Below are 12,882 nucleotides of genomic sequence, written 5' to 3'. Positions count from 1 at the left end.
AGAAGCAGTGAGCAGCGAGGTGATAACAGGGATGATTCACGCAACAGGCAAAATAGCGGGCCTAGGTTCCCAAGACCTTTCGTGTCCCCTGAAGAAATGATGAACGGACCGTGCCAGATGCATTTTTTCCTCGACAGCAACGGAAAAAGACAGTCAGGGCACTTGCAGAAGGATTGTCGAAATTTTCAAGCAATGTTGCGGTATGCAGAGAACGCTAATGCGCGGGCAGCACAGAGAAATCCTCGAGAACCCAGAAGCGAGATTCACTTGCCGCCTCCTCCCGCGATTACAGACGACAATCGGCATCGGCTCGAGAATAGCGGCAGCACTGCACCACCACCTTATGTTGATCCTAATTCCAATGGAGCAGTGTTGATGATTCAAAAGGGAAGGCCGTCCAATAGAGCTCGAAAGTAATCTCACGACGGTGTTTATGGCAGAGAAAATGCCTCCACCAACAGCTTGAGTACCTTAATTGGTCGGGACAAGATATCGGCTTCACAATAGCAGATCATCCGCAGCAAGTTCCTCGACCAGAGACGATCAGCACTTATTCTGCCGGCGATTATCGCGGGATTTGATGTCTCTCGAGTGTTCATAGACGGCGGCAGCAGCTTAAACCTTATGTATGCAGATACATTGAGGAAGATGAACATATCCTTAGCAAACTTGAAACCAACAGACACAAGGTTCCACGGCATCACACCGGAGAAACCAAGTTATCCATTGGGAAAGATCAATCTCGACGTTCAGTTTGGGACCCGAGAAAATTATAGAATCGAGAGGCTCGAGTTTGAAGTCGTGGATTTTCCGTCGCAATATCACGCTCTGTTGGGACGACCAGCATATGCTAGATTTATGGCAGTGCCACACTATACATACTTGTTGTGGAGGTTGCCTGGACCAAAGGGACCAATCACAGTTAAAGGAAGCTTTGCCTTAGCCGATAAGTGCGACAAGGATTTCCACCGGTTGTCAGAAACCTTCGGGATGCAAGCTGAGTACTTGGCGTCAAAAAGCATGACTGATTATGACGTACTGCCAGACGTTGGAAGGCCAAACAAAGAATCAACTTTCAGTACCGAGAAAAATTCAAAAGAGGTGCAGATTCACCCGACAGACCCAAAAAAGACGACATCTATCGCAAACGACATGGATATCGCATAGGAAAGCGCGCTCGTCGAGTTCCTCCGTGAGCACTGGAAAATCTTCGCATGGTGTCCAGCTGACATGCCAGGAGTACCCAGGGAACTTGCCGAGCACCACCTAAACTTGGATCCATTAGCAAGACCAATCAAACAACCTTTGCGGCGTTTTTCGGAACCAAACCGCAAAGCCATGCTTTATCGAGAAATTAATCGACTACAAGAAGCTGGTTTTATCAAAGAGATATTCCACGAAGCCACATGGGTAGCAAATCTGTGCGGTGCCGAAGAAAAACACTAAGGTCCTTCGCATGTGCGTCGACTTTACGTGTGTCAATAAACATTGTCCAAAGGATCACTTTCCCCTCCCGAGGATCGATCAAATTATCGACTCCACGGCTGGATGTGAACGTCTTTCCTTCCTGGATGCATATTCTGGTTATAACCAGATCAGATTGAAAGAAGAAGATGAAGTAAAGACCGCATTTATTACACCTTACGGCGTGTTCTGTTACAGAACAATGCCCTTTGGTTTAAAAAATGCGGGAGCAACATATCAAAGGATGATGCAGAAGTGTTTGGCGACACAGATTGGGAAGAACGTGCAAGTATACATTGATGATGTCGTCATAACATCAAAAAAGGGGGCAACGCTGATCGAGGATCTCAAGGAAACCTTCGACAACCTTGATAAGTTCTGCCTCAAACTGAACCCGACGAAGTGTTCCTTTGGCGTCCCGAGAGAACTTTTGGGGTTTCTAGTCTCAGCAAGAGGGATTGAAGCAAATCCCGACAAAATACAGGCTATCGTAACAATGAGGAAGCCAACAAAGTTGAAGGAGATACAACAGCTAACGGGGCGAGTCGCAGCCTTGAGTAGATTCGTCGCTAGGCTGGGAGAAAAGGCACTGCCGTTCTACGCTTTGATAAAACAAGGAGATAAATTTCAGTGGAACGAAGAAGCTGACAGAGCTTTCGAGGATTTGAAGCGCACAATTTCGACGCCGCCAATTCTGGTGGCACCAAAAGAAAGGGAACCCCTCCTGCTATATATCGCAGCCACACCCCAAGTGGTGAGCACGGTGCTAGTTGTCGAAAGGGAAGAAGAAGGAAAACTCCACGGCGTGCAGAGGCCAGTATACTTCGTCAGCGAAGTTTTATCGCCATCTAAACAAAGGTATCCGCAGTACCAAAAGATAGCATATGGAGTATTCACGACAGCACGAAAATTGCGCCACTATTTTTCGGCACATCCGATCATAGTGGTCAATGAAGCTCCCTTGTCAAATATACTGAACAACCCAGAAGCTACGGGTCGTGTCTCCCTTTGGGGAATAGAACTTTCCCCTCGGGACATCACGTATGAAAAAGAAAAGCAATAAAATCGCAAATACTGCCGGACTTCATCGCAGAGTGGATGGAGTTGCAAAATACGGGACCTCCAGATTTATCGAGAACTTGGACCATGAACTTCGACGGGTCCAAAAGGCTGGAAGGAGCTGGCGCAGGGTAGTACTCATATCACCTGAAGGCGACAAGTTGAAGTACATCCTCCGGATGACGTTCCCTAACGCATCTAACAATGAAGCGAGAATATGAGGCTCTCATACATGGAATGAAGATGGCGAAAGCCTGGAGCAACTCGACTAAAAATCTTTGGCGACTCACAGCTGGTGGCACAGCAAGTTATGAACCAATGTGATGCAGTCAATGATAGCATGATGGCATACAAGGAGGTATACAACGAACTCGAGAAGTTGTTCGATGGATGCGAAGTAAACCATATTAGCAGATTGAGCAACGACGAAGCCGATGTTCTTGCAAACATCGGGTCGCAATGCCTTGCGGTCCCTTGGTGTATTCGGGAAGAAATAACAGAGAGATCCACTAAGTCGACAAAATCAAAAAAGAAGGAGAAGAAACCCTCGGGGCTACCAAGGAAAAGCAAGAGGACGAAGAAGAAGATCGGGACCTGGTCATGGTGATACGGAATACCGTGGATGCAGCCGTACATATCATACATCTGAGGAAAGAAATACCGACGATCCGGTTGAGGCAAGGCGAGTAATTCGACGCTCCAAAGCTTTCACGGTGGTCAAGGGAGAATTGTATAAGCGAAGTATTTCAGGCGTCTTGCAAAGGTGCATCACACCGAGGAAGGAAGAATAATTCGAAGGATGTTCGCGAGGGAATATGTGGCCACCACGCAAGTCGTCGAGCTAGCGCAGCCAAAGTTTTCGAGCAGGATTCTCTTGGTTGACAGCAATCGAGGACGCCAAGGACATAGTAAGAACTTGCGACGCGTGTCAAAGGTTTGCCGCAAAACCTCACTCTCCGGCAGCGAGCTAGCACCAATACCATTGTCATGGCCCTTTGCTCAATGGGGACTTGATATGGTGGGTAAGTTACACAAATCCTGGCCAGGAGGAAAGGAGTACATGCTAGTAGGCTGTCGACAAGTTTACAAAATGGATAGAAGCGAAGCCGATAAATTCACCAGATGGAGCATCCGCGATAAAATTCGTAAAGGCCTCGTCTTCAGATTTGGAGTGCCCTATAGCATCGTCACGAGACAACGGCGGTAACTTCACATCCCATGAATTCAAAGATTATTGCGAAGAGGTGGGTATCAAGCTGAACTTTGCGTCGGTTGCACATCCTCAAACCAATGGGCAAGTCGAGAAAGCCAATGGTATCATCTGCAATGGCATCAAGAAGCGCTTGTTAGGACCACGGAAAAAGCTCGACATACCTGGCCGGAAGAACTACCAAGCGTGTTGTGGAGCATCCGAACAACACCAAACACAGCAACGCAGAAACTCCGTTTTTACGGTTCATGGAGCGAAGCGGTACTACCAATCGAGATAGAGCACAACTCTCCACGTGTCGCTGAATATGATGAAGAAACATCGAGAAGAGCGCTAGAGGACGACGTCGACGCACTTGATGAAGCTCGAGATGAAGTATTATCTCGGGTAACCAAATATCAACAGGACTTGAAGAATTACCACAGTCGACGTTTGCGGCCAAGATCTTTTCAGGTGGGCGACCTAGTTCTTCGGCTCACGCAAAAAAGTCATGAAAAACTCGAGTCACCATGGCTTGGCCCTTACATCGTCACGGAAGTAATCGGAGGAGGAGCATATAGGATAAAGGACAAGAAGACAGGGGTGGAGGAGCCAAACCCCTGGAACGTGGCGCAACTTAGGCGGTTCTACGCCTAGAGTCGAAATATAGTCCTTGTAAAACTTCAATGTACTGAAACGCCCGCGAGTTTTCAGACGCACTCTTTTCCTTTTTCGGGGCACCGAGTGGGGCCGGAGAAGGTTTTTAATGAGGCGGGCTCGCGGTGCTGCAATATAATAAAGATAGTGACAATATAACTTTTCTTCTTTATCGACATGACCAAAATCGTTGCTCCGACGAATTTCAATATAGCTCATCGACAAAAGAAAAACCTTGCCTTGGTATTCAAATACCTCGTGAGTCAATAAAAATACAAAATAGTACTCAGTAAAAAGCTCGGGGGCTCATATTCACCTTAAGTATATATATGCCTTGGTTTAAAACCTCGCAAATATACAAATATAATAAAGAGTCACCGAAGCACTCGGGGGCTAGACAAACAGAGAAATATAATGATTGCTTTACAATATAGTCATGGATTACAAAGAAGAAATATCTACAAGAAGAAAATAACTAGTCTTGATTCAGTATGTCATCAAGAGTAACTCTGTTTTCCTCAGGAGCAGCACCAAGAAAATCGGCATAATGGCCATCGGCAAAAAAGTCGGCATCCATCCGAAGCAGGTCCTCAATCATTTCTTCGGCTATGGGCGTAACCTTCGTATTAATCCTGTCAACACCAACTCTCCGACGTTTTACCTTTTGGTGAACTTTCTCGACAACCTGGGTAAGGTCAAGTTTCGAGTGGCAGATCTGGAGCATGATAAGAGCAAATCTGGCGCCAGCTACTAGTTGAGCTCTGACAAAATCATGGATACTGCGAGCATCCTTAAACCTTTCCATCAATTCAGGAAGAGTTTTTGGTTGGACGTTCCGCGGAAACATGGAGTTGTAAACCATGGACAAGGTCTTGGTGCAGAAGTCAAGGAAATCGCGAGTTTGAGAGGTGCGATCTTGAAATCTGACAATCTGGCGGGTCCTCTCCGGGGTAGCCCAAAACAAAGAACCATGATCCAGGGAAAGATTAACAAGGAGGTTTGTCCTAGCACTTACTCTCTCTTCCTCGGCGGCGGCATCGGTAAAGGCACCTATCGGAACAAAGAAGTGGAAACCTTTAAGAGACAATAGCATGAAGATGAAAGATATCGGAAGGATGAAACAGGCATACCCGACATATACGCACCGGCTTCATTCATTAATTCGAGCATGAAATTTTCTCGAGTAGTCGCCTTTTCAGCCTCGGAAGCAGCAAACTCCTTGGCAGCCACGGCCTCGCGAGCTTCTTTGGAGAGCAACTTTTCGGCTTCGGATGACTTGCGAGATTGTTCCATCATCACAAGTGTTTGCTTCTTTGCATGCGAAGCTGCTTCATCGAAGTTCGTCCAGTTCTTGCGACAAGGTATCGTCGACAGGTGCAGTATCAGCAACAGTTCTCCTCGCGTGAGAACAAGAAGGCGACACATTGGAAGGAGCGGAAGTTGGAGTATAGTTATCAAATATCAACTGAAATATAAACAGGATAAAATCAAACGACAAGCAAAGATAGAATTTTTCATTAATTTCTTGGAATAATTACAAGGGCATTACAGTGGAGCTAAGGAAATACGTGTCGCTAAACGACTACTTTGGCGACAAAAGCAAAAGAAACAAAGAAAAACAGAGGCATGCAACTAGACCTCCGGCCTTGACGAGCTAGGAGTCGACGCTGGCTTAATCCCGAGATAGGCCAAGATCTTCTTCGTGTTGGGCTTGGCCGCCTTGATCAGCGACTTCCACCTTGATTGTTCTATTTGCTCGGTGTCGCCAACTTTCATCGATCGATAGTCTGTCGACTGTCAGCAACCAAGGCGACAGTGTTTTCAACGGCAACCTTCATATTCTCTTGGCGCATCTTCAGTCCAAGGTCTTCCGGTGTATTGAACATCTTGGCAAGGTTGAGGAAAGTCGCAGGCTCCTCCTTCTTCGGGAAGAAGTAGGGGAACAATGCCGACAATACTGCATTAGCATTCGATACACCTTCACGAATCTCGGACCCATGAAGCTCCAGATAGGAAAGTGCGTCAAGGACCGGATCGTCGACGAGATTCGTCGAGTCAAAATCCTGGTTTGTTTGAATTTGTCAAGGAAACAAAGTATTAGTGAAAAGACAAGAAACAAAGATTCTCCTAAAAATAGAAGGGAGCGATAAAATTACCGAAAGTACGGCGACTACGAGTCTTCGGGCGCTTGAGGATTCCTTCTTCACGAGAAGCTTGCGCAGCTTTGTGCTCATCTAGAGCAGCTATAGCATCCTTAAGCTTTTTCTGCAGTTCCTCGACACCAGCAGCTTTCGCCTTGGCTTCATCAGCTTCGGTCTTGGCTTTGCTAGCAGCGAGGTCCGCTTTCTTGCGAGCTGCCTCACTTTGCTCAAGTTTTCGAGAAAGTGCGTCGGCCCGTTCGTTAGCCTCTGCAAGTTTCTCTGTCGAGATATGAAAAAAGAGAGGAGAAAGATCAAAAATCGCGACAAGCACCAAGAGTAAAAAATCAAGGAAAAACAGCAAGTACAAAAGTCGTTACCTTCGGCTCTATTAGCATATTCACGGTACCCAACAAATTGGGAACCGATGCGGAGAAGATCCTTGATCATAGGCTGTTCAACGTGAACACAGAAAGAAAAACATCGGCATGAAAAAGAGAAAAGGTGTGAAAAAACAAAATAAGGAAAATATAGATGTCGACAAGCTTACATCATCTAGGAGCAGAAGTCGACATAACTGCCCAAGCGAGGGCAGGTTCAATAATCTTTTCAACCCTTGCCCTTTTTGGTGAAGGAGCAAGGGGGCTTGATGGCGGAGTAGTGGTGACGACGTTTTGTTGAGGAGGCGAGGTTTCTTCTCCTTCAACTAGCGTGTCTGAGGCAAGTACAGTACGTGACGTGCTTGTCCGAGGAGCCACGTCAGTAGTTGGAACTTCTTCCTCGTCATCGCTAATAATCAAAAAATCGGCAGCATAAAAAGCAAGACAAGCTAAATATTTCGAGTACAAAAATAGAGAGAAATAAAGAAGACTTACGAGCTGATGAGGGATTCAGCATAAAGATCGTAAGTTGCCTTCGGATGAGAAGGAACAACTTCTTCAGCCTTAGAGGTGCCAGAATCTTCAACATCAGTCCTTTTCCTTTTGTTCTTGGGAGAAACAGCAGGAGGAAGGGATTGCGTCGATTCACTGGCTTCAGACTCAACTTCTTTTTCATGAGAAGCCGCAGATTTGTGAGAACCCGCGACTTCACTTTCACGAATAGCAGAACCTTGAGTATCTTCGGCAACGATGGCCTGTTCTTCGACTTCTCCACCCTCCGGAAGAGGAGGAAGGGAAGTCATGGTAGGATGGTTCTGTAAAAAATAGTGACCAGAAGGAAAATTAAAAGAGATGACAATATAATGAGGTGCAGAAAAAGTGCAAAATAAGGTAAAAACTCGGCAAGACAAAATACCTCGGGGAGTGGATTGGCGGCGCTGTACGGTTCCACGCGACAAGAGGAAGGAATTGGGTCTTTACCCAGGCGAGAAAGTCTTCGAATCAACTTCTCCAAGTCCTTGGTGGAAAGATCACCGGAGATTCTGTTGGCGTCATTTTTACCGAATATGTCCAAAGGGGATTTTTGCGAGCCTGGAGAGGCTGCACTCTAATCCTAAGGAAATAGGCAGTGATTTGAACACCAGAAAGCTCTTTGCCTCGAGTATTTTGAAGCTGGCGAATACGAGACATGAGCGCCTCTGTCGCCTTTTTCTCTTCCTCGGAAGCTTCGGCATCCCAGGAGCGGCGGCGCTGAATTTTGGCACTTCCGTCGAAAGGAACTATGTTGTGCTCAACGGAGTTGGCGCTTTCTTCGTGAATGTAGAGCCACTTTTTGCGCCATCCTTGGACGAGAATCAGAAATTTGACGTCGAAATAGTCGACATCAGTGCGAACACAGATAACAACGCCACCTATGTTATAAGTGACGTTGTGGGAGCCATTGCGGCGGAGGCAGAAGATGCGTTTCCACAGAGCCCAATTGGGAGGGATTCCGAGGAAGCATTCGCAAAGTGTGATGAAAATAGAAATGTGAAGGATGGAATTGGGAGTCAATTGGTGCAATTGAATCCCATAAACAAAAAGAAGACCGCGGAGGAAATCGTGGATTGGGGTTGAGAGGCCGCGGATGAGATGATCAACAAAACTAACCCGATACTCCATTGGAGGCTTGGGGTAGCTTTCTTCGCTAGGGAAGCGGATGGCGTCCTCCTTCTTCTTGAGGCCAAGCCTCTTCAGCATGTTGGTGTCTTGGTTGGAGATTTTGGATCTCTCCCACTCAAGATCCTCGGCGGCCATCTTGGATTCCGGAGATCTTTGTGGCGAGAGTCAGACGCGCGCGCGGTGGCATCAATGGCAATGACAGAGCAATGTGTGTGAGTGCGGAAAATCAGAGAGAGATTGGGCGCAGGAGAAGTTTTGCGAAGAGGAACAGGTGAGCGGCGCAAGCGAGGGGATGAACGGAGGTTGAAGAAAGGTTTATATAAGAATCGGGTGAAGCAGTGTGCCGTTGGATGAAGAAATCGTATGGTGAGAATAGATCTTCTAGATACAAGGGTAAAAAGGTATTTTTATTGAGATAGGCGTTACTGTACGTGTGCCAGAAAAAGCGGAGGACGTGTGTCCCCCACTTGCACGACGTGTTAACGTGGTGGAAGCAATGGACCCACAGGGCAGAAAGATCACGACTATTCGAGAGGGATGAAGTAAATTTGGTTAAGGGAAGCATGTCGATAAGAAAAGTTAAAGAAGATTGGCGACAGGAAGAATTATTCAATACTTCGGGAGCCTTTGATCAAATACAAGTTTTTGCCCAAATGCTCGGGGGCTACTTCGGAAAAAAGTAAATTTTCGAGTATGACAAATATAGAAATTCCGGGAGCCTACAACCAAGCACAAGTCCTTGGCTGTAGCCTCGGGGGCTACTCCCATCGGGAGCGCTGTTCGCGCACCCGAGAGATAAAAAAGAGAGAAGAAGAAAAATATCATATTGGGAAATAATGACAATATAGCGACAAGGTGGACTAAAATGTTGAGCCTACAACCAAGCACAAGTTCTTGGTTGTAGCCTCGGGGGCTACTCCCATCGGGAACGCTGTTCGCGTGCCCGATGAAATTAACAAAGGAAAAATAGAAAAGCAAGAGAGTATATTTCGAGTTATAATTAACTCTACATATACTCCCATCGGGAGAGCAGTATAAGTCATATTTGACTCGATAAAATGTGCCATTCCAACAGCCGGAAAAGCACTCGACAATATATTCTCAGAACGCCGAAGTTGCGATCAATTTCTGAATGCCGCAAATTTGCGAAGGTAAGACCCCAGATCCGTTCTGCTGGGCGTGGCATCGCCAAAGACTGCGCTCTGCTACTTTTATCCGTATCAACAGATACGAAGAAAAATCCTAACGGACGCGTTAGGTACCCGATAAATTCGATCGGGACTCGACGAATGGTAAGACCTTAAGCGGCACCTGTCGAAGTTTACACCCGGTGTCCGAGATCATGTCCAGGGACGTGATTTTGAAGTAGGTTTTTGCGGATTGCCACTAGAGCAGTTAACTAGTACCTGATCCGTCAGATGAACTAGCCCCAACTACCATTATCCCTGTACAATATAGAATTTTATGTGAAGAAGTATAAAAAGTTAAAGCTTCCGAATAAAAATAAACAGTGGAGATTTTCCCTGATTCTACGATTCAAGCAAAATCTCGGGGGCTACTGACATAGGCATCCCAAATGGGCCTGCCGAAGATGGTACCCGGGGTTTACTGGAGGCCTAATACCCGAAGAATAAGAAGATTCGGGAGTCCAAGATTTACTAAGGAAAGATAGAGTTGTAATAGGAAGTGTTGTTTGTAATCTGGCGGGATGAGTTAGAAACCGTCCCGGACTATGTAAACTTGTATAGCACGAATCCCTCGGCTCCACCTCCTATATAAAGGGGGAGTCGAGGGACGAAGAATCAATCGAATCATTGTCTGCAAACCCTAGTTTTCATATTCGTCGAGTACTTTCCGGCTGAAACCTTCGAGATCTACTTACCCTCTACTTCCAACTAAACCCTAGCCTACAATCCATAGGCATTGACAAGTTGATACCTTGTCAGTCATCTCGAGAGACTCACGGACACGGCCACGCTGCATAAGCATCTCCATCTCCATGTAGTACTGATCCACTATCTTCACACCTTGTCTCAATAGAGTCAACTTATCGTATATATTCTGCAAGTAATTTGTAGGCACAAAGCGTGAAGTCATTGCTTCCTTCATGGCACGCCATGTGCGTATAGGTTGCTCACCATGCTCAGCACGATTACGAACAAAAGCATCCCACCAACGCAATGCATAGCCATCAAATTCAGAAGAAGCAATCTTGATCTTCCTATCTTCAGTGTAGTTCGGATGTAAGTTCCATAACTTATCAATCTTGAGCTCCCAAGTGAGGTATTCTTCAACATCAGCTTCTCCTTCAAACTTGGGTATGGAAAACTTAGGCTTACCCAAACCATCTTCCTCATCATGTTCACGACCATGGCGGTCAAGCGGAGCCCATCCTCGAGGACGATTACCACGTGGCGCACCACGAGCATTGTGTGCGCCATCTTGAAGCTCAGGATCTTCGTCTTCGTCTTATTGTTGTTGTGCGGTCAAATTCTCAATAGCTAAGCGCATATCGGCAATATTGCGCTGTATATCCGTCACTTGATCAGCCATTGTGGTGACAGTCGCATTAGTAGCATCCAACTTTTGGTTGATCTCTTCAACCTTCCCATTAAGCACATCGTCCTGAGCGCAGAATTCACGTCGCATCTCATTACGAAGAGCCTCAAACTCCCTCCATGTGATGAGGTCTGCAACACTCTTGTTTTCCTGGTTAATAATTTTATGATCACTAGCAGACATGATTAGTAAGTTAGTGCACTAAATCAAAATATATATGGTGGTACTCTCACAACTCACTCAAAATTGATAAGAAAAGGAGATCTTACCGTTCCAAAGTAAATTAGTGTTGCTTACCACTTGTAGAAATAACTAGTGCACGGATGTAGCGAAGTGAATATCAAGGGTATAGGAACAAATCACACGACAAAGCAGGTTATATGTGGGGCTGTAGGTAGGCTACCTATTTGCACCAATAACAAGCTCTAGCGCTGACCGTAGACAACCAAAGCTACTCACACAAGGCGATATGATGGGGCAATGCAACTATATGGAGGAAAGATTGCAATGCACTAGAGAGACGCTAGCAAAGCTCAACGAAACAGGCACAGGATTGCTCAACTACGGGTGCAGTAAAGTAAACTTAGGCCTTCACTTGATTCTTCTAGCACTTCACTTTGTCCTTTTGTATTTTCTTTTGTAACGCAGCTATGTAGCTCTTTTTGCTTCTTTTCAATTTTCTGTTTTTTTTTTGATTTTATGACACACTCCTTGATAACATGGCCAACAAGATATGCAAAGCACCAAAACCCTAATGAGCAGCCTGTCGAGCGGTAAAACTAGTCTCTTCTGGGGAAGTTCCTAGTCACGTATATCGATAGGCTGTGGCTATGGTTGGGAAAAGCACACTATACGCTATGTGGACTCGGAGTAACAATAACTATAACTAGATGATAGTAGAGACTCAAACCCTAAAAATACCTAAAAATACTAGATGCAAGAAAAAGATACGCAAAAACAACTACGAAAAGCAACTAAAACTTGAAATTAGTGCAATCTAAGGCTATGGAAAACACTAACCCTAATATTTTTGGCTTTTTCTGGATAGGAAAAACACTCACAACTCAACTATGGGGTGGATTGTGGATGGCTTACCGAGGAAAACTGGAAATCTGATACCAAGATGATAAGGGGAGGCCCGATCTTCTCAGTAAGCAATGGTGGTGATGATGATCACGGGGTGATAGCAGCGGAGGAACACGACGACGTAGTGGATGATAACTTGTATGACGCAACGAGATCTCTCGATTGGTCCCTGTCGCCAATGCAACAGCTCTCAACCCTGCAAGATATTCGCAACTCCACACACTTGCGCACGTAGCCGCCGACCACGAAGCGGTAAGTTGCAACCGTCTAATTCCCAATGGAACAGCAGATCACACAAGACTTTATCAGGATCTACACAATATCAAGCAATATGGTGTAGGGAATTCAATAGTTTTGCAAAGCAAACAACTAAGAACTAGGGTTTATCTTAAACGTGGTCTAAAGCAGCTAGGGAGGCGTCCTGAGCACTTATATAGGCCTCCGGGACGACCCCTGGTCGAAAAACTATGAGAATAACCGACCTAGAATAGATCTGGTCGAGACAGACTCGGACACGGCCGGTCTGGAGGCCGGTCGACCGGGCCTGGGACCGGGCTGGCCGGTTCAAACCGGGCCAGGGACCGGGTTCCAACCGGGCTCGAGAATTGTGTTACAGTAACCCCGCCGGTTGGCATAAGCGTGGCGCCCGATTGGCGCCGGGGTGGATCCAGCCTGCCGTCCGGTCGGA

General features: G+C 46.2%; 1 long non-coding RNA gene across 1 annotated transcript; it reads right to left on the bottom strand.

Moving 5' to 3' along the window:
* Positions 1–7,148: 7,148 nt before the first annotated feature.
* Positions 7,149–7,925, bottom strand: LOC139835218 (uncharacterized). Its single transcript, XR_011750982.1, has 3 exons — positions 7,804–7,925; positions 7,383–7,702; positions 7,149–7,296 (listed from the first exon to the last, which is right to left on the bottom strand). It is a non-coding gene; the product is annotated as an uncharacterized lncRNA (long non-coding RNA).
* Positions 7,926–12,882: the final 4,957 nt, after the last annotated feature.

The sequence above is a fragment of the Lolium perenne genome, chromosome 2 (genome assembly GCF_019359855.2).
Source record: "Lolium perenne isolate Kyuss_39 chromosome 2, Kyuss_2.0, whole genome shotgun sequence".
Taxonomy (NCBI): Eukaryota; Viridiplantae; Streptophyta; class Magnoliopsida; order Poales; family Poaceae; genus Lolium; species Lolium perenne.
Note: the sequence above shows the minus strand (reverse complement) of the source record. Positions and strands in the feature narration are given on the sequence as shown.